The sequence below is a fragment of the Leptopilina heterotoma genome, unplaced genomic scaffold, assembly GCF_015476425.1.
Source record: "Leptopilina heterotoma isolate Lh14 unplaced genomic scaffold, ASM1547642v1 Lhet_77, whole genome shotgun sequence".
Taxonomy (NCBI): Eukaryota; Metazoa; Arthropoda; class Insecta; order Hymenoptera; family Figitidae; genus Leptopilina; species Leptopilina heterotoma.
Genome location: NW_025111177.1, coordinates 54,697 through 78,266, shown reverse-complemented (window position 1 = coordinate 78,266; position 23,570 = coordinate 54,697). Strand labels below are relative to the sequence as shown.

Below are 23,570 nucleotides of genomic sequence, written 5' to 3'. Positions count from 1 at the left end.
TGCTGTTGGAAAAAAAAGTGAAGCATCAAAAATAAACAAATTTTTCGTCTCTTTTAAAATTGTTAAATTGTGAAATGTTTTTTTTTTCGGTATCTATAGTGTCTATATTGTAACAGTGTACAAAAAGTACAATTAAAATGTGTGTTTTAGTAAAATTTTCAAATTGGTCTGTACTTTACACTTTTTCGAATATCGAAATTTTTTTTCTTTTGGGAAAAAAAAGTACATAAATAAAGCGAAATAATGTTTGTGAGGTGAATTCACATCGCGAATGAAAATGTTAATCGAATTACAAAATTCGTAAAACAGTTCTCGTGTTTGCTCGCGAACTTGTCCTGCAATTTCTCTGTCACTGCGGGGAAAAAAAAGATAAACAAAGGATTTTATGAATTGATGCACTAAATTGGAATATAGATTTCATATTTAAAAATTAAAAGTACAAAGTATTAAAAATCAGAAGTAGGAAATATTAAGAATCAAAATATAGAAAATATCTTCTTGCATAAATTAATAAGAAAATAATTTTTAAGAAGTAAAAGTAACAGTATTCTTATAAAATAAAATAATTATTTTGTCACTCGGTCATGTATTATAATAATTCTCATTATTTTTAACCTTTTCGTTCTTTTAAGTTTTGGTTCAAGTGATTACATAAATCGAATGAATCCAATTTTTCTTTTTTTTTTTTTTTACTAAGAAAACAAATTATTAGATTTTGATATTTGAATTCTGAAATTAGTTAAATTTTTTAATTAATTATTAAAAATAACGGATTTCTGAGAGAATTTTAGTAAAAACACTAAGAAAAATTGAATTTTGGAGAACTTTAACTTAACTGATTGCAGAAATTAAATTATTTTCAAAAGTAATAAAATTCTTTGCAAAAATTCAATTATGTTTGAAAAATTTAGAAATTGTTCCCAATTTCAATTATCATTTAAATAATAAAATTCTTCACCGAAATTCAATTATTTTAAAGAATTTTATTAAAATTCTTCACAAGAATTCAATTATTTTTAAAAATTTTATTAAAATTATTCACAAGAATTCAATTATTTAAAAAATTTTTATTAAAATTCTTGACATGAATTCAATTATATTAATAAATAACAAAATTCTTCCCTAAAATTCAATTATTTTTAAAAATTTTATTAAAATTCTTGACAAAAATTCAATTATTTTAATAAATAACAAAATTCTTCGCTGGAATTAAATTATTTTCAAAAATTTTATTAAGATTCTTGTCAAAAATTCAATTATTGTTTTTAAAAATAATAAAAATTAAAGAATTGAATTATTTTCGAAAATATTAATATAATTTTGGGCTAAAATTCAATTAATTTCAAAATTTTTCTTAAATTCTCGTAAAAATTTCAATTATCTTTACAAATAACAAAATTCTTCGCTAAAATTCAATTATTTTTCAAAATTTTTATAATATTCTTGTCCAGAACTAAAATTCCATTAAAGAATTGGATTATTTCCAAAAATTTTAATATATATTTTACAGCAGAAATTCAATTATTTTCATAAATTTTATTAAAATTCTTGGCAATAATTCAATTATTTTTATAAATAACAAATTTCTTTGTTAAAATGCATTAATTTTCATGAATAAAAAAAATTTTTTACTGGAATTCAATTAGTTTAAAAATTTTAATGAAATTCGTTGCAAGAATTCAATTACATATTTTTATAAATATCAAAATTTTTCTTCATAATACAATTATTTTCAATACAATTTAATAAAACTTTTTGACAAGGTTCAATTATTTAAAAAAAATTTAATAAAATGCTGTGATAGAATTCAATTATTTTTAAAAAAATTTCGATGAAAGGAAATTTTCATAAATAATAAATATTTCACAAGAATTCAATTATTTACAAATTTTTTCGCAGTAATTCAATTATTTTCATAAATAAGAAAATAAAGAGTTAGGAGTTTAATCATTTTTAAAAATATTAATAAAATTCGTTGCAAGAATTCAATTATTTTTCTAAATTACAAAATTATTTTTGAGAATTTAAGTATTTTTAATAAAAATTTTATTAAAACTTCTCGACAAGATTCAATTATTTAAAAATTTTTGTTAAAATCTTAAAATTCTTTGCAAGAATTCAATTATTTTTTTAGATAACAAAATTCTTTGTCAGAATTTAATTATTTTCACAAATTTTATAAAGATTCTTGGCAACAATTCAATTATTTAAAACATTTTTATTAAAATTCTTGGCAAGTATTTAATAATTTTTATAAATAACAGAATTCTTTGCTGGAATTTAATTATTTTCTAAAATTTTATTAAAATTCTTTGAAAGAATTCAATTATTTTAGTAAATAACAAAATTCATCGTCAGAATTTAATTATTTTTTGGAAGCATTCTATTATTTAAAAAATTTTTATTAAAATTCTTGGCAAGCATTTAATTATTTTCTAAAATTTTATTAAAATTCTTTGGAAGAATTCAATTATTTTAGTAAATAAGAAAATTCTTGGTCAGAATTTAATTATTTTCAAAAATTTTATTATAAAATTCTTGAAAGCATTCAATTATTGAAAAAAAAATTTTTTTTAATTCTTTGCAAGCATTTAATTATTTTTAAAAATAACAAATTTCTTCTGTGTAATTCAATTGTTTTCAAAAATTTTGATAAAATTTCAATTTTACTAAAATTCATCTAAAAAATTCAATTATATTCAAAAATTTTTATAAAATTCTATAGTCAAGAATTCAATTTATTTTAGGTTCCTTTTTTTGGTAGCGCGTCACTATTGATAATAAATAACTATAATTTAAAATAATTATTTTGAGGCATTTAAAATAATTTAATTATTATTGTTAAAAATTGTATTTAAATTCTTGACAAGAATTTAATTATTTTAATAAATAACCAAATTCTTCCTGGGAATTCAATTATTTTCAAAAATTTACTAAAATTCTCGGCAAGAATTCAATTATTTTAGTAAATAACAAAATTGTTCGCTAGGATTCAATTATTATCAAAATTTTTTTTTAATTGTGTGCAAGAATTCAATCATTTTTTATAAATAACAAATTTCTTCGCTAAAATGCATTTAATTTCCATAAATAATAAAATTCTTCGTTAAAATTCAATTATTTAAAAATTTTTTTAATAAAACCGTTTCCAAGAGTTTAATTATTTGCAGAAATAATAAAATGCTTTTTAGGAATTCAATTATTTTGAAAATAATTTAATAAAATTCCACACAGATATTCAATTATTTTTAAAAATAACAAATTTCTTCTGTAGAATTCAATTGTTTTTAAAAATTTTGATAAAATTTCAATTTTAATTGAATTCCATTAAAGAATTGAATTATTTTTAAAAATTTTGATAAAATTTCAATTTTAATTGAATTCCATTAAAGAATTGAATTATTTTCAAAAATTTTAATATAATTTTCGGCTGAAATTCAAGTTATTGATGTAAATTCCTAAAAAAAAATGCAATTTATTTTTAATAATTTTTACTAAAATTCATCTAAAAAATTCAATTATTTTCAAAATTTTTTAATAAAATTCTTGACAAGAATTCAATTTTTTTTTAGGTTCCTTTTTTGGTAGCGCGTCACTATTAATTTTGGAGAAAGTAGAAAGGAACACGTCCAGATTGGCACTGCTTGTAGGACAAATGGTTATGTTTTAGCAGAGGGTGTAAAATGTCGGAGCAGAAAGGTTTATCTCTCAAGATTTGGGTAGTGAATGGCCACAAGGGAGGTTTGCCGATATCAGGTGATCGGAGCTTAAAGTCGTTAATTACCAAGGGGCGGCCCTCTCATGTGTGTGTGCTATATCTACGCTGCTAGCTCTCGAGAAGCGATTGCAATGAATCAAGCCGTCATTAGCCGAGCATTGTCGATCGACAGTGTCATTCGTTTGCATGGGCCACGAGCAATCCACTCAATAGATCGTTCATTAACGAGTACAGCAACAATGCTTTTTCTCAGCTTTTCAAAATGTATATCGAAACCACTGAAAACCACTAAATGAAAAAAATTCTCTCCTCAACAATTCTTTTCTTTTTTTCCTTTCGTTCGATGCGGAATAACATATTTTTAACAATACTTCATGTACATTTTTTTTAATTACATTTTTTTAATTCAAGCCGTATAAGGATCACCAACTCACGCTATTTGATACTTTTCCGACACTTTTTTTCAGATATTTCGCACTCGAAATTGGTTCAAGTAGTATTTGACTAAATTAAATAAAAATTATATAATTATTCTGTATAATGATATATAATTATTATATACAATTTTCCTGTTCTATTACATTTATTTACGAATTTCTTTAATTGTAAAATTACTCAAAAACATCAATAACTTCGTTTTTAAATAAATATTTAATAATTATTATTTTTTTACAAAAATTAAAATTTTCAAAAATTTTAAATTCAATTACATATCAGAATATTATTATAAAACAAGAAGATATCAATCATTCCGAGTCATCGACTCGGACTGATCGCTTTCTTTATGCTTTATAATAATTAAAACTTGATACTATCATTATTTTATATTATAAAAATATTGTTACTGTAATTTCTTCAAAATTATTTTCATTTTAATTCAAATCTTCATTTCTAGAATTTTAAACTAAAATTCTTTTTTAAAACAATTTTTTTTTTTAATAATTTTTGAAAAAGTTAATTCTACAAATTGCCTTAAAAATCTTGTCAAGAATTTAATTATTTTTATAGATAATAAAATTATTTGTAGGAATTCAATTATTCTTAAAAAAGTTTGAATAAAATTCTTCGCAAGAATTCAATTATTTTCAAATACAACAAAATTTTTAGCAGGAATTCTATTATTTTCAAAAAAAATCAAAATTTTTAGCAGAAACTCAATTATTTTCAGATATTATAAAATTCTTCTCAAGAATTCAATTATTTGCAAAAAATAACTAAATTTTTAGCAGAAATTCAATTATTTTCAAAAATAACAACATTTTTAGCAGAACTTCAATTATTTTCAAAAATAAAATTTTTAGCAGAAATTCAATTATTTTCAAAAATAACAAAATTCTTCTCAAGAATTCAATTATTTGCAAAAAATAACTAAATTTTTAGCAGAAATTCAATTATTTTCAAAAATAACAACATTTTTAGCAGAACTTCAATTATTTTCAAAAATAAAATTTTTAGCAGAAATTCAATTATTTTCAAAAATAACAAAATTCTTCTCAAGAATTCAATTATTTTCAAAAATAAAATTTTTAGCAGAAATTCAATTATTTTCAAAAATAACAAAATTCTTCTCAAGAATTCAATTATTTTCAAAAATAAAATTTTTAGCAGAAATTCAATTATTTTCAGAAATTATAAAATTCTTCGCAAGAATTCAATTATTTTCAAAAATAACAAAATTCTTCTCAAGAATTCAATTATTTGCAAAAAATAACTAAATTTTTAGCAGAAATTCAATTATTTTCAAAAATATCAAAATTTTTAGCAGAAATTCAATTATTTTCAAAAATATCAAAATTTTTAGCAGAAATTCAATTATTTTCAAAAATAACAAAATTCTTCTCAAGAATTCAATTATTTTCAAAAATAAAATTTTTAGCAGAAATTCAATTATTTTCAGAAATTATAAAATTCTTCGCAAGAATTCAATTATTTTCAAAAATAACAAAATTCTTCTCAAGAATTCAATTATTTGCAAAAAATAACAAAATTTTTAGCAGAAATTCAATTATTTTCAAAAATAACAAAATTTTTAGCAGAAATTCAATTATTTTCAAAAATTATCATAAAATTCTTCGCAGAAATTCAATTATTTTCAAAAATTTTATAAATTTCTTTACAGAAATTAAATTATTTTCAAAAATAACGAAATTTTTAGCAAGAATACAATTATTTTCAAAAATGATAAAATTCTTCGTAAATATTCAATTATTTTTAATATTAATTTGTACGTAATTTTGATTTATTCTGACATTCTTCAATTAAATACTTATTAGAAAATAAAAACTTTAAGAATTAAAGAAAAATTCAATTAAACTTTTTTAAATAAATTCTACAGAATTGTTAATTAAAAGTATGAAAAGTTCAAATTTTCTAAAAGATTTTAATTTGAAACATTTTTAGAATTTAATTATTTCTAAAAATTTATGCTATATTGCTTTCAATAATCAATAATAATCTAAAATTTTAACTGAAATTCATTTTTAAATTAATATTTACTAGAAAAATCCACGAGAATTCAATTATTTAAATACAAATAAAATGCAAATAAATATTTTATTAAATAATTGAATGTTTCTTAAAATTGAATTTTTATAAAGACTTTTATCCAACAAATTTTTAAATAATTGAATTTTCTTGACTAATTTTAATAAAATTTTTGAGAATAAGTTTATTTTTCGGAAATTTGATTAAAATTTTATTAAAAATAATTGAATTTCTTCAAATAGAAAAGAGTTTTTGAAACTTTTTTTTTATAACACTTTTTGAAAATAATTGAAATTTTGCCAAGAATTTTATTAAAGTTTTTGAAAATATTTGAATTTCGAAGAAAAATTTATAATTATTGAAATTTTGACGAGAATTTTTGTAAATTGTTGAACACAATTAAATTTCTGCGAAGAATTATATTACTTTTGAAAATAATTGAATTCTTGAGACGAATTTAATGAAAATGTCTTTTTAAATAATAATTGAATTTCTTTGATGAATTTTAATAAAATTTTTAAGAATAATTTCATTATTCGAAGAATTTCATTAAAAGTGTATTAAAAATAATTGAAAGTCTGAGATGAGTTTTATTATTTATGAAAATAATGAAATGTTTGCGTAGAATTTAAAAATTTTTTTTAAATAATTCAATTCTTTTGAAAAATTTTATTAAAGTATAGTAGATTTATTAAAAAATCATTGAATTGAGGAAAATTTTTGGAAAATAATTGGAATTTTACCATGAATTTTATTAAAATTGTTGGGAATAATTGAATTTCTAAAGAAGAATTTTACTAATTTGGAAAATAATTGAATTTCTGCAATCATTTGTAATTGCTTCAAAATTCAATTTCTTTTAGTGTTTTTAATTCAAAATTCTTCTATAAATCCATTATTTTTAATAATCAAATATATTTAAAAAATTTAACTAATTTCAGAAGAATTGGAATAATTAAAATTTCTCAAAAATTTACGTTCTTTAAGACGGATTTCTAATTAAATTCATTGAAAATTGATATTTTACAAAATTTCAAATTAAAATCTTTTGAAATTCATCTGTACTTATGAAAATTGTAATCGCAACTTTTTTAAAATTTAATTAATTTTGAAATATTTATGTAAAATTAAATTTCAAGAATAAATTTTAGAAAATAACAATTTTCCAGGATTTCGAAATTATTTGATTCAAGTAAATATTTCCTCGATAATAGTCAAGTAATCGGTTATTTTTATTTATACGAAGATAATTGAGTTCTTGTAACGATTTTTATTAAATTCTTTAAAAATAATTGAATTCTAGTGAAAAACAAAATTTTTTTCAAAAAAAAATATTTTTTTGATGGTTTTAATTTATTTAAAAAATTTTTTTGGTAAATTTGATTGAAATAGATAGAGGTCGAAAATAATTGATCGACGGAAATTAAAAATTTAATTTACCTACTTTAAACAATTTTTAGTTTTTTCATTATTCTCTAGTCTCGAATATTTGAAAAGTGAATTTATCGCTCGTGTAATACAACAGATTTATTTGAATTTCAAAATTAATAATACAACGTGGAGCTTTTCAAATGGTATACCCAGATTTATTGAAAATTGCATTGTTTGTCAAGTGCGATTAAACTTGCTAATTATAGCGAGCAATATATACATATTTCCTCCAACAAGAAAATAAATAATTTCACGTTGTTTCATATAGTATTATAATGAAGGAGGGATTTAGAAACTAATTCTCTCGTTTTAAAATAAATTCTATGGGAAATATATTGTGTTTTAAAGGATATTATTTTACTCCAAACTTTCAAAGCGTATTAAATCTTTCGATGGTATAATGAGAACCCTTTAACGTGTTTCACTGTAAATAGTTCCAATTTCAAGGAACTTTTGTTTCATCTTCTTGTTTTGCGCGCAGCTGTGTGCCTAGAAAATTATCGCAAATCCAAAAGTTTACAGACTTTGGAAAATTTCTTTTCATTTTTATCATTCTTTTGTTTTCAGTATATTTCGTAAGTAATTCAGAATTACTGTTTTTTTTTAGAATTTCCACAACTTTAAATTCGCTAACACTAGAAATAAAAAAACTATTCTCAAAAATTATAATCAAATTCTTTAAAACCATTCAATTATTTTCGAAAAATAGTCGAAATTCAATTATTTTCAATTTCTAGTAATTTCGTCTAATTAATTAATTTAATTTTTCAATAGCTACTTTTTTTACTACTTCTTTTTAGTTTGAAAGCTACTTTTTAAAAATTTATCATCGAGTGCAAAGTCTGTATAGTAATAATTTTTATATTTTTTGTACTATTTTTGATAAAATTCCCTAACTTAAAACTTTTTTAATACTATTTTTATATTCAATCTAAAATTCATTTGTTTTTATGCACCAAAAAAAAAGACGTGAGTTTAGTCATAAAACTCGGATTTTGTTAGAAACATTTTCTTTTTATTAAAAATATAAAAATAAATCTTTTATATTCTTGTAAAATAAATTCTCCTCTTTTCCGAATATTGAAGATTATCATCATCTCTCTGATCTTTGACTTACAAGAGGAGTGAAAGAAATATTCATCCCTTTTTTAATAATAAAATATCGAACAAGTATTGCAAAAATATTGTCAAAATTTGCAAAAATTCGAAAATAAAATGAATTTAAAGAAAAATTCAAAAGAAAATGATATTTTATTCGTGATGGTATTTTTTTTGGGTTGGATGTATTTGCGAGAAGAAGAAGAAGAAGAGAGATGGAAGTGAAAGAGAAGGAGAAAAGCAAACCATTCGCCTGATCTGGGCGCATATGTCAATTTCACTTGAAATGGATTATCCCCCGGGATTCTCGTGTTTTCTTTCCTGTCTTATCTCTTACATTTTCTCTATTCAACCTTTTCATCCTGAAGGCTTGCAACTTCAAAAAGCCAAAGGTTCAATTTCATCAAGATCCCCCGAGCTCCTTTCGATTCTTTGTCTAAACGCAAAAAAAAAGAAAATCAAATAGAAAAAAAAAAAATTCTCTCACACAACTAAATTTGAAAATTAAATCAATTTCTTTCGGAAAGTTTAGAAATTTAGAATTCAATTATTTTCAAAGAATCTAAAAAACATTTCTCAACATTTGAATTATCTTTATAAATAAATAGCAAAATTCTTCGACAAAATTCAATTATTTTCAAAAATTTTAATAAAATTCATTAAAAAATTTCAATTATTTTCATTATTAACAATATTTATCACACGAATTCAATTATTTTCTAAAGTAATAAAATGCAATTATTTTCAAAAATTTTAATAAAATCCATTGCAAAATTTCAATTATTTTCTAAAGTAATAAAATTCTTCGCAGAAATTCAATTATGTTCAAAAATTTTTTTAAATTCTCGTCAAAATTTCAATTATCTTTAGAAATATTAAAATTCTCCAAAATTTAATTATATTCAAAAAATTTAAAAAACATTTCAACATTCAACAAAACATTTTAAAAAAAAATGTGTTCAAAATTTCAATTATCTTTGTGAATAATAAAATTCTTCTCTGAAATTCAATTATTTGCAAAGAACTTTAATAAAATTCATCCTAGAAATTAAATTATTTTCAAAAGTAATAAAATACTGTCAGAAATTAAATTATTTTCAAAATTTCAATTATTTTTATAAATATCACAATTCAATTACTTTTAAACATTTTTAAAAAAATCTGTTCAAAATTTCAATTATCTTTGAGAGTAATAAAATTCTTCTCTGAAATTCAATTATTTGCAAAAATTGTAATAAAATTCTTATCAAAAGTTAAATTATCTTTATAAATAATAAAATTCATTCTAGAAATTCAATTATGTTCAAAAGTAATAAAATTCATCCTAGAAATTCAATTATTTTTAATTTTTTTTTAAATTTCTCGTCAAAATTTTAATTATCTTCATAAATAAAAAAATTCATCCTGGAAATTTAATTATTTTCAAAAGTTTTGTCAAAATTCTTTACAAAATTCAATTATCTTGAAAAAGTAAGAAAATTCTTGGCAGAAATTAAATTATTTTCTAATTTTTTTTTTAAATTCTTCTCCAAATTTCAATTATCTTTATAAATATCAAAATTCTTCTGCAAAATTCAATTTCTTTTAAACATTAAAAAAAAAAATTCTGTTCAAAATTTCAATTATCTTTGTGAATAATAAAATTCTTCTCTGAAATTCAATTATTTGCAAAGTGTTATCTTTTGGCATTGCACCACTAACTTATAATTTTTAATGAACTAGGATACAATGCCCGCGTGTTAAGTTAATAAGACGCGGAGAATAATTTGGTTATTTGAATGAATTTGAGCAGTGAAATGTACATTGTACAAAGGTGTTTATTTCAACAAGTTACAAATTGAAGTGAAGTAAAGTTCTGTCAAAAATAAGGTTTACAAGAGTGGGGGTACAAAGTTTTGAGGAGTGGGAATGAATTTAAGATTCTACCTGGATTTTTTGCAATTTGTCTCCACCCTATCTCAGGGTCACACAAATTTTAGTAAAGAGACCTTTACTCTCGTCATAAAACAATTTAAAGGATTTGACGAGTTTTGAAAGTTTTTTTTTTTTTTGAGGATTAGAACACATTTTCAGGATTAAAGTGTAGACTAATATTTCCAGGATTAAGTTATAAAATACATCATAAAATTTGAAAAGACGTTTTTGAGAACAATTCATTTGTTTCTCTTTCACTAGAATGAGAATTTCATAGATGGATATAAACCAAACATCTGTTGCAAATAACGAATATAAACATTCCGCCCGCCTTGAACGAGCACGGTTCAATATTTAATGATATGAACAGAGCAACAAAGTTTAAGTTAACAACACAATGTCTGAGTCTCTAAGTTGCATTGACATTCATTCACTAATTATTGTCTAGAATTTTCTTCTTAATACACTGCATTTGGAGACTATTCAATGGGGAGACGTGCCACGCCTCTAGTGGAGCGCTTGTAGGTCCCCGCATGTGTTTTGACTGTGATGACTCTGATGAGGCCATCTTCTCCCGGAAAAATTTCTGTTATCCGTCCTAAAGGCCAGCGAAGGGGTGGAACATTGTCTTCCTTCAAAAGAACCATTGTCCCAATGGTTATATTGTCCGGTTTCTTGAATTGCCATTTTGATCGGACCGTCAGCTGATTGAGATATTCCTTTGACCATCTCCTCCAAAAATGTTGTCGCACGTACTGAATATGTTGCCAGCTGGATAAACGATTCGTTGGAGTATCCCTCAGGTTGAGATCGGGAAGATTTGTGAATATATCTCCAATAAGGAAATGCGCAGGAGTAAGGGCTTGTAAATCATTGGGATCGTCAGATAAAGGTGTGATGGGACGGGAATTAAGGATGGCTTCGATTTCAGTTGTATAGGTTAACAATTCCTCATAAGTAAACAAGGCATCCCCGACCGTTTTCTTAAAATGGGATTTAAACGATTTGACTGCCGCCTCCCACAGCCCTCCAAAGTGAGGTGATCGAGGTGGCGAAAAGTGCCACTGAATTTTTTTGTTTGTAAGAAAATTTGTAAATTCCTCTGTGTGTTCAGTTTCATTAATAAATTTATTTAAATCGTGAAGTTCGTTTTTTGCTCCTACAAAATTCGTGGCATTGTCGGAATAAATATTCGAAGAATATCCACGCCTTGAAAAAAATCGACGCAAGCCGCCAAGAAATGCTTCCGTCGTTAAATCTGTGATTAATTCAATGTGAATAGCCTTAGTTGCCAAACAAACAAAAATGCACGCGTAAGTTTTTACTTTACCACGATTTCGAAATTTTTTCTCCTTGATAAAAAATGGACCACAATAATCGAGTCCCACATTTAGAAAGGGTCGTGATTGTACTACTCTATCGCGTGGGAGATCGCCCATAAAATAGTTTTGATCCATTGGGTTTGCACGAAAACAAGTAACACATTTGCGTATAACTGATTTGGTAACATTTTTTCCATTGATTGGCCAATATTTCGCCCTAACTGAATTTAAAGTTAATTGTGTTCCTCCGTGCAAATTCATTAAATGTTGCTCGCGAATAATCAAAGTCGTGACATGATGACCTTTCGGTAAAATGATGGGATATTTTTCCGAATAAGTAAGACTTGAATTTTTTAATCTTCCCCCTACTCTCAGTAATCCGTCATTATCTAAAAAAGGGTTAAGAGAACGGAGATCGCTTTTTACATGTACGCATTTTTCTTTTTTCAGCTGTTTGATTTCTTCAGAGAAACATTCTCTCTGAGTCATTTTTAAAATAACTATCAGTGCGTTTTTTAATTCAGTGATGGTTAAAGAACCGCGAGATGGAACTTTATTTTTCGATGCATTGTTTAAGAACCGCAATATAAATGCAATAATTCGTGTAAATTTATTAATGTTAGAATATTTATATAACATTGCGTTTTGATTTAATGCCGCGGGTAGTGACACTATTGTCTTCATTTCTAGTAACGGAACTACCTGCCTGTGGTCATTAGGCCATTCAGATCGGTTTTCACTAAGCCATTGTGGACCGCTTTTCCACAAAGCATTGTTTAAGAACTCAGCAGGAAGCTGTCCGCGCGAAAGGACATCGGCTGCGTTGTCCTGTGAAGACACGTGCCTCCACTTCATTGTCTTCGTTGCATCAGTGATTTCCACAACTCGATTTGCGACGAATGTTTTCAATAAATTTGGTTGTGTGGTAATCCATTGCAAAGTAATGGTGGAGTCCGACCATAAAAGGATTTCATCAATTGGCCTTTTTATTACGGGTAATATTGATTTAATTAAACGTGATAACAACAATGCTCCGCACAACTCTAATTTTGGAAGCGAAATTACCTTCAATGGCGCAACGCGATTTTTTGAACATAAAAGATTTGTGAGAACATTCCCGTTAGAATTTTCCGACCTAATATAAATGCAGGCTCCGTATGCCTTTTCGCTTGCATCGCAAAACCCATGCACTTCAATACGAACTGCATCTTTGATTATAACCTTTCGATTAAATTTGACTTCATTTAATAGTGGCAATTGACTTTCGATTTTTTGCCATTGGGTGTAAATAGTATGTGGAACTGACTCATCCCAATCTATGTTACATTGCCACAGTTGTTGCATAACAATTTTTGCTGACACTATAATTGGCCCTAATAAACCTATGGGATCGTATAATCCAGCAATGATAGATAAGATGGTACGTTTTGTATATTTATGGTCTGGTTTCTCAACAAGTTTGTAAACAAATTCATCGGAGATTGTATTCCACTGAATACCGAGTGCTTTAGTTTCTATACCTTTATTAATAAGCAAATCTATGTTTTCATTAGATTCAGCCAAAGATTCTACCACTTCCGGGTGGTTTGAAATCCATTTTCTTAACCGAAACCCTGCTGATTGGGTAATATTTATTAATTCGTCCCGAAGTTGTATAGTCTTTATTATGTCGTCATCTCCTGTCATTATGTCGTCTACGTAGCAGTCTTCCTTTAAAGCTTTGCTGCCTAAAGGAAAACGATCTCTTTCGTCTTCAGCTAATTGATTTAAAATACGTGTTGCTAAAAAAGGAGCTGCGGAGGTTCCGAACAAAACTACGGGAATAATAAATTTCTTTATTATTTCGTTTTCGTTTTCTCTCCAGAGTGCTAATTGATATTGCGCATCATCTTTGTTTAAAAGTACTTGCTTGTACATTTTTTCAATGTCTGCTACTAAAACAATTTGGTGTGTTCTGAATTTTAGTGTGATTTCAAAGCTACTATTTTGAACAACGGCACCCACTTTCAAACAATCATTCAAAGAAATCCCTGAGCTTGTTTTAAAGGACGCGTTGGATACGATTCTAGTCTTAGTAGAGGAACTCGATTCTTTTATTACAGGGTGATGTGGTAAAAAACAATGTCGCTTTTGAATATCGTCATCGTTAATTTCAACCATATGCCCTAATTGTATTGATTCTTGCATGCCTTTTACATACGCGGATTTTAAATCTGGGTTTTTTGCAAGTCTTCGCTCTAACGCTAAAAATTGTTTTTCAACTAGTTTGAATGACTCTCCTAAATTTTCTACCTTTTTATTAAATGGTAGAGAAACTGTATAATTTCCTGTTTGAGGATCGCGTTGTGTGGTTCTTTTAAAATGCTCTTCAACTTCAAATTGCTCTTCGGATAAAAAGGTTTTATCTTTTATTTCTTCTAATTCCCAAAATTGACAAATGTTTTTATTTAGTGTACCTAGCGTGAGCATACTAGTAGAAGGTTTACATTTCCTACCTGATCCGAGCTTACCTGAGATTATCCACCCTAACTGTGTTTTGTGTAATTTGGCTTTATGGCCTGGTATCTCAATCTGACCCAGCATAAGCAAATCATAAAAGATTTCTACTCCGAGTAATGCATCAATGTGATTTGGTTTATAAAATTCCGGATCTGCTAGCTGAATATTATGTGGAATGGTAAGTGCGCATCTATCAATGAATTGATTCGGCAATAAATTACAGATTTGAGGTATAACGAGAAATTCGACATTTTCCTTGTAATTGGAATGTTTAGAAAATATTTGTGTGTTAATAGATTGGTTTATACGCGTTTCAATCTGATTCAACCCTTCAACTGGAAGGTTGATTTTTTTTGTTGGGAGATTTAACGATTTTGCAAAATTTTCAGTGATAAAATTCGATTGGGATCCATTATCTAATAGAACGCGCGCTTGTTTGAGACTGTTATCGCTAGCCCTCATTTTAATTACAGCAGTTGAAAGCAAAACTTGAGATGTCATTATAGCGCTACAAACTTGAGGAGTTGGATTATTTGTGGTTGTATTGATTTCCTTATTTGACCCTTCTTTCGAATTATCATTCCTTCCCTCATAATGTAGTAATGTATTATGATTTTTCCCGCATTTACGACAACCCGTCCATTTGCATTCTGAATTGATATGTCCGCTATTTAAACAATTGAAACATACCTTGGCTTCCTTTAATTTTTCTACCCGTTCCTTAATACTGAGTTTTAAGAACATTTCGCATTTATATAATCTGTGTTCGGCATTACAAATAATACATAAATTAGATTTTCCAGCAACCATAAGCGCTTGTTTTTTTTGTGTATTCTGTGGTTTGTTTTTTGGAACTGAATTACCTGCATTATTTGAATGCATGTTTAAATTAATTGATGCGATTTGTAAAATTTGACATCGTTGTTCCAGAAATAACAAAAATTTTTTCATTTTTGGCATATCTGATCCAACAATTGACTCTTCCCATTCTTTGTGTGTATTTCTATCGAGTTTTAATGTGATAAGGTGTATGATTAAGGTGTCCCAAGAATCTACTGGCTCATTTAATGATTTTAATGCTCGTAAATGAATTTGCACAAGATCTAACAATTTCCTTAATTCCTGGGCAGATTCCTTTATTAATTTTGGATATTCTAACAATGCATCTACATGAGTTCGAATGATTATGCGTTTATTGTCAAATCTTTTTTGAAGCAATTCCCAAGAGATGGAATAATTTTCTATTGAACATTCTAAAGAGGAGATAATTGACATTGCTTCTCCCTTAAGACACGACCTTAAATAATGTAACTTTTGTAAATCTGAAAGATCTCGATTATTGTGAACCATTGACGTAAAAGAATTAAAGAAATCCAACCATTTATCGTATGAACCATCAAATGTCGTTAGTTCAATAGTTGGTAAGCGAATGTGATTTTGAGGAACTTGGTTTAAATTCCTAGAATTTGTGAGTGAATCGTTAATAACCGGACGTGCATTTTCTTTGTTAAGCAAATCATGAGCTTTACTCATTTCGCTGTAATAAAGAGTTTCAAAACTATCAAAATCGTCGGAATTTGAGTCTTGCGAAATTGCGTCAATTTTTGATTGAATATCTTCAAACTGCTCTAAAATACCTTCGATTTTTTGAATTCGCAAACGAACTTCTGTGTATTTGGATGCATTTTGTTCGTTTTTAATAAAATTAATAAATTTGGTAAATTTAGATTTTAATACTCTTCTCTCGCTCTTTAAATTTGCTAAATCTTCTGAGGAATCGGTAGGCATGATTGATTAACCTTGTTTACTTCTTTGAATTAATTAACAATTACTGACAGGGAATAGATTAGAATAAGGATAGAGAGATTCACAAACTTACTCTTCTCTTGCTGACAGGTGTTGATTGGTATGGATTAGAATTTTCTTTTGAGTCTCAGAAATGTCCACTCTGCTCCTGCCGAAACTTGAAGAAGATGTCGTCTTAAAATGTGCACAAGTCCTTGGCAAACTGATTGTCACTATTTTATGTATTAGCGTGTTTCACTTTGCATCGTTTGTTTTATTTATGTCACTTGAGTCAATCATTAAAACAATACACACTTGTATTGTGAGAGTTTAATTAATTTCACCAATTGTTTTCCTTGAACAATTTTTCACTGCAACTTATCACTTTTCGCGCATACAATTGCTCATTTAGTATCCGGCTCGAAGGACCATGTTATCTTTTGGCATTGCACCACTAACTTATAATTTTTAATGAACTAGGATACAATGCCCGCGTGTTAAGTTAATAAGACGCGGAGAATAATTTGGTTATTTGAATGAATTTGAGCAGTGAAATGTACATTGTACAAAGGTGTTTATTTCAACAAGTTACAAATTGAAGTGAAGTAAAGTTCTGTCAAAAATAAGGTTTACAAGAGTGGGGGTACAAAGTTTTGAGGAGTGGGAATGAATTTAAGATTCTACCTGGATTTTTTGCAATTTGTCTCCACCCTATCTCAGGGTCACACAAATTTTAGTAAAGAGACCTTTACTCTCGTCATAAAACAATTTAAAGGATTTGACGAGTTTTGAAAGTTTTTTTTTTTTTTGAGGATTAGAACACATTTTCAGGATTAAAGTGTAGACTAATATTTCCAGGATTAAGTTATAAAATACATCATAAAATTTGAAAAGACGTTTTTGAGAACAATTCATTTGTTTCTCTTTCACTAGAATGAGAATTTCATAGATGGATATAAACCAAACATCTGTTGCAAATAACGAATATAAACACAAAGAATTTTAATAAAATTCATCCTAGAAATTAAATTATTTTCAAAAGTAATAAAATACTGTCAGAAATTAAATTATTTTCAAAATTTCAATTATTTTTATAAATATCACAATTCAATTACTTTTAAACATTTTTAAAAAAATCTGTTCAAAATTTCAATTATCTTTGAGAGTAATAAAATTCTTCTCTGAAATTCAATTATTTGCAAAAATTGTAATAAAATTCTTATCAAAAGTTAAATTATCTTTATAAATAATAAAATTCATTCTAGAAATTCAATTATGTTCAAAAGTAATAAAATTCATCCTAGAAATTCAATTATTTTTAATTTTTTTTTAAATTTCTCGTCAAAATTTTAATTATCTTCATAAATAAAAAAATTCATCCTGGAAATTTAATTATTTTCAAAAGTTTTGTCAAAATTCTTTGCGAAATTCAATTATCTTGAAAAAGTAAGAAAATTCTTGGCAGAAATTAAATTATTTTCTAATTTTTTTTTTAAATTCTTCTCCAAATTTCAATTATCTTTATAAATATCAAAATTCTTCTGCAAAATTCAATTTCTTTTAAACATTAAAAAAAAAAAATTCTGTTCAAAATTTCAATTATCTTTGTGAATAATAAAATTCTTCTCTGAAATTCAATTATTTGCAAAGAATTTTAATAAAATTCATCCTAGAAATTAAATTATTTTCAAAAGTAATAAAATTTGTCAGAAATTAAATTATTTTCAAAATTTCAATTATTTTTATAAATATCACAATTCAATTACTTTTAAACATTTTTAAAAAAATCTGTTCAAAATTTCAATTATCTTTGAGAGTAATAAAATTCTTCTCTGAAATTCAATTATTTGCAAAAATTGTAAAAAAATTCTTATCAAAAGTTAAATTATCTTTATAAATAATAAAATTCATTCTAGAAATTCAATTATGTTCAAAAGTAATAAAATTCATCCTAGAAATTCAATTATTTTTAATTTTTTTTTTAAATTTCTCGTCAAAATTTTAATTATCTTCATAAATAAAAAACTTCATCCTGGAGATTTAATTATTTTCAAAAGTTTTGTCAAAATTCTTTGCGAAATTCAATTATCTTGAAAAAGTAAGAAAATTCTTGGCAGAAATTAAATTATTTTCTAATTTTTTTTTTAAATTCTTCTCCAAATTTCAATTATCTTTATAAATATCAAAATTCTTCTGCAAAATTCAATTTCTTTTAAACATTAAAAAAAAAAAATTCTGTTCAAAATTTCAATTATCTTTGTGAATAATAAAATTCTTCTCTGAAATTCAATTATTTGCAAAGAATTTTAATAAAATTCATCCTAGAAATTAAATTATTTTCAAAAGTAATAAAATACTGTCAGAAATTAAATTATTTTCAAAATTTCAATTATTTTTATAAATATCACAATTCAATTACTTTTAAACATTTTTAAAAAAATCTGTTCAAAATTTCAATTATCTTTGAGAGTAATAAAATTCTTCTCTGAAATTCAATTATGTTCAAAAGTTTTTTTAAATTCTCGTCAAAATTTCAATTATCTTTAGAAATATTAAAATTCTCCAAAATTTAATTATTTTCAAAAAATTTAAAAAACATTTCAACATTTCACTTATCTTTATAAATAAATAGCAAAATTTTTCGACAAAATTCAATTATTTTCAAAAATTTTAATAAATTTCTTAGACAAAATTCAATTATTTTCAAAAATTTTAATAAAATTCATTTAAAAATTTCAATTATTTTCATAATTAACAATATTTATAACACGAATTCAATTATTTTTTAAAGTAATAATATTCAATTATTTTCAAAAATTTTAATAAAATCCTTTGCAAAATTTCAATTATTTTCAAAAGGATTAAAATTTTTTTTATAGGAATTCAATTACTTTCAATAGAATTTTAATCGAATTCCTCGAAAAAATTCTTAAAAATTTTATTAAAATTCCTCCAAAGAATTTAATTATTTAAAAATTTGTTGATAAAATTTTTAATAGAAATTGAATTCCAAGAAACATTCAATTATTCAATAAATTATTTATTTGCATTTCATTTGTATTTAAATAATTGAATTCTGGTAGAATTTTCTCATAAACATTGATTTAAAAATAGATTTTAGTTAAAATCTTAGATTATAAATTATAATAATTGAATTCTTTCGACGAATTTCATTAAAATTTTAAAAATAATTGAATTTTATCGAGACATTTTTTTAAAATTCTCTTAAAAATAATTAAATTTCTACCAAAAAAAATTTTTTAACAAAACTTTTTAAAATGTTTGAATTCCTGCTAAAATTCTGATATTTTTGAAAATAATTCAATTCTTGCGAAGAATTTTTTATTAAGATTTTCGAAAATAATTGAATCTCTGCAAAGATTTTTATTATTTTACGAAAAAATTTAAATTCTTGCGAAAAATTTTATTTAAAATTTCTGAAAGTAATTCAAGATCTGCTAAGAATTTTGTTACTTTTAATTTATGCCAAGAATTTTATTAAAATTTTCCGAAAATAATTGAATTCCAGTTAATTTTTTTACAAGAATTTAATTATTTTTGAAAATTTTTAATAAAATTCTTCGCAAAAATTCAATTATTTTAAATAAATAATAAAATTCAATGCATAATTTCAATTATTTTATTTATTTTTAATAAAATTTTAATCAAATTTCTCGAAAAATGTAATTATTCTTAAAAATTTTATTAAAATTCGTTTTGATAGAATTTAATTATTTGAAAATTTGTTGATAACGATTTTTTATGGGAATTGAATTTTAAGAAACGTTCAATTATATTCAATAAATTATTTATTTGCATTTTTGCATTTAAATTTGTATTTAAATAATTGAATTCTAGTAGAATTTTCCAATAAAAATTGATTTTCATTTCATAAAAATGAATTTCAGTTCAACTTTTAGATAATAGAATATTAAAAGCAATATAGCGGGAATTTTTAAAAAATAATTGAATTTTGTAATTAATATTTTTTAATACCTATTAATTAAAAAAGTTTAATTGAGTTTTTTTTAATATTATTTTTAGTTTCTATTTTCTAATATTTATTTTATTAAAGAATTTACGAATATAATTGAAATTTCGTAAAATTGAATATTGTAAAGAAATGAATTTGGAAATTGTCAAAGAACTTTTTCGAAAATTATTGAAAATTAATAAAGATAATCGATATAAAGAATAATTTTAGATAAAAATTCTTAAAAATAATAATTGAATTGATAATGATTTTAATTATTACAAATTATTTTTATTAATAATTATTATTAATTATTATAATATAATAAAACATGAAGAAATCGATGACTTCGAGTCGAAGACTCGGAGTTATCGATTTCTTCATGTTTTATAGAACTATGGAAAATTGAATTTCTAGTTTTAAGTATAAAATTTTCTCTTATTTGATTCGGACTGATTCTATTTTTGTCAGTTGATCCATAATTTTTAATTTTTGGTCCTTTAAGTCCGTATTTTTAAATACTTTCACTGCTTCGAGCCCTGAGAATTAAGAATGGCAAAAATGTGCGGAAATTAAAGATTTTTTTTCTATCAAGACTTTGTTACAATTTTATACTTTGGAAAGAGAAAAGAGAGAAAAAGAGAAAGAGAGAGAGAGAGAGAGAAAGAGAGGAAATGAAAATAGGAAATGGAGTAGATTCGAGAAGAGCTCTGAGGGTGTCGGCTAAAGAAATTAATAATGCTAAGAGAAATATAGGGACGGTACTGAAAGTGGCATGTGCCCCAGGGAGAGAGTAGAGAGAGAGGAGAGAGATCCCAAAAGTTGATGACGGTTTTCGCGAGAGTGGGACTGAGAATGAGGCAGAAGCAGTTGGAAGTCTTTTGTTTTTGCTATGGTAAAGCTCTGTTATGAAATTTCACTCCTGCCCCCAAGGGCCACGGAATATACAAGAGAAGGCTTTTCTCTCCACTGTCACGGAGCGCCCGGGCAAGGCTCCCGTACAATTGAAATTTATCGCGCAACATTGCCCTTCTTCAAACAAATGTTTTCCATTCACGCGATTATACTCCACCAACATCATAATAATAAATATCACTAACTATCACACAATATATAGAAAATACATCCAAACAACTCTCTCTCTCTCTCTCTCTCTCCTTTTTCAACTCGATTTTCAATTTCGAAATATTACGAATTTCTTTCCATGTGTCTCACTCAATAAAGAATTTTATCAAAATTTCATTAAACAATTGAATTATATCGACGAATTTTAATACAATTTTTAAAAATAATTGAATTCTAGGATTCTAGCCACGAATTTTAATAAAACTTTTTTAACTCTCTGCTGATGCTAACGACCGTTATCGTCAAAAATCGTCATTCTGGACGCCTGGTGGGGACTATGGGAGTTACGTTCTTTGGCTATAGAGTGGGGATAAGTTAGCATCAGCAGAGGGTTAAAATAATTGAATTTCTGTGCTAAATAGTATTAAATTTTTTTGACAATAATTCAATTCTATCGGAGCATTTTTAATAATATTCGCAAATAAAAAAAAGCTGAAACTTTGTTTCTAAAATCAAATTCGAATCGCAATTGTTTTTCTTGTTTATTAAAATCCCCGCTTCATCGTTTTGCGAAATATTTGAATAAAGAGAAACTGATGCGGAAATATTTGTCAGCTTATTAAAAAAAGAAAAAAAAAATAGTGTAGATTCATACATCCAAATACAAAATTCCTTTGATTGTGGAATTGTGTTTGTGCGAAAGAAAATCCAGTTTTCCAGATGGTGTAACAGACGCCGGATAACAGAATGCTTTCTCACGGGCTTCCGGGCAAAATTTGTGCACAAAAATGCCTCTGCATATGGTACGCTCGATATTTCGATTTCAATTACCGTCGAGAGTAATGGTCCTCGCTACATCAATGTTTGCGAGGAATGTTTCGTCTCGAGTAAGCGGCGCGCATTGGGAATCGTTTCAAATGGAATTTAGTTATGCTACAATCATGAAGAGAGAGAGAGCGAGCGAGAGAGAGAGATGAATCAGATACAAATGCGAGGATATCAAATATTTTATGTAGATTAAACTTTTGTCAAGACAACAAAAGCGAATCTGGAATTTTAAATTAATGAAAAGGGAAAATGAAGAAGAATTTTAAAGAAATAGTTTTCAATATTTCCTATTCTGAAAATTTAATTTCTTTCCAGTACTTTTAATAAAAATATCCCCGACTGGTAAAGTTGGGGATTTTTATGAGTGTAAGAATTATTTTTAGTTTGTCGAAGCAGTACAATAAACACTTGGAGAAAAGCTTGTTAATTGTTCTCATTTGCTTCAAACTATGATTAATAATACTGAACCTAAAGAGAAGAAAAAAAATAATGACTTGGCTTCTGAATAAAAAAAACGCATTAACATTATTATTTAATGAGAAAGAAATTGTGGTAAAGGGAAATGACCTCTTAAGATTCAGGGCACTAATTTTTCCACTTGACCGCATGAGCCCTTGAGGGCTTTTTTTTCTCAGCCTTTTCCTCTCTCTCTACAAGTATTCCCTCTTAATAATCTCTGCTTAAGGAAAACTGCAGTTTTGCAAGAACAAAGTGCTTCTTTTGCTTAAAATATTTACTCACTACTTCTGCTGAAATTTATTATGATAATGATGATGTCAATTCCACAACGTTCATTGCATTATTATGCACACTGCGAGAAAGCTTATTCTTAATACAAAAATAATTTCAAGTTCAAAACCAACAGCCAACCTTAATTTACGTTTAAATTATTATTTAACATCTAATTTTATTTTATTTTTTATTTTTTAAATACTTTAATTTTATTATATTATAATTATTATTGATTTAAATTAAATAATAATTTAAATAATAAAATTTCCAAAGCATTTCAATTATTTTCGAAAATTTTAATTCTTTCATACGATTCAATGAATTTAAACCATTTTTCGAAATTCAATTATTTTCAATATCTACTATTTTAGTAAAATTTCTCTAAAGACTTTTCCATTATTTAAAAAAAAAATTTGATAATTTTTTGTTATTTTAATAAAATTCTTAAAATTTTGATAATTTTTTTGTAATTTTAATAAAATTCTTAAAACTTGATAATTTTAAAAGAATTTTTATAAAAATTGAAATATTTTAACAAAAATTTCAATTACTTTTTAAGATTTTCAAATATTTTTAATAGAATTTTTAGAAAATTGAATTATTTAAAGAAAGTTCAACTATTTTTTTTTAATAAAAATTTAATTATCTTCAAAAAAAAAATAGAATTGAAACGATTCAAAAAATTTAAATGTCAAACTTTCCTCAATTATTTTCAATTTCT

General features: G+C 25.0%; 1 protein-coding gene and 1 long non-coding RNA gene across 8 annotated transcripts in view; one reads left to right on the top strand and one right to left on the bottom strand.

The window, feature by feature from the left end:
- LOC122510892 overlaps window positions 1–4,124 on the top strand; it is a 113,137-nt gene extending 109,013 nt beyond the window's left edge. Inside the window, exon 4 of the long non-coding RNA XR_006302472.1 lies at window positions 3,573–4,124. This is a non-coding gene — a long non-coding RNA (uncharacterized LOC122510892). The remainder of the gene's footprint in view (window positions 1–3,572) is intronic.
- Window positions 1–23,570, bottom strand: part of LOC122510889 — a 300,548-nt gene that overhangs the window by 243,976 nt on the left and 33,002 nt on the right. The gene's annotated exons all lie outside the window — the stretch shown is intronic.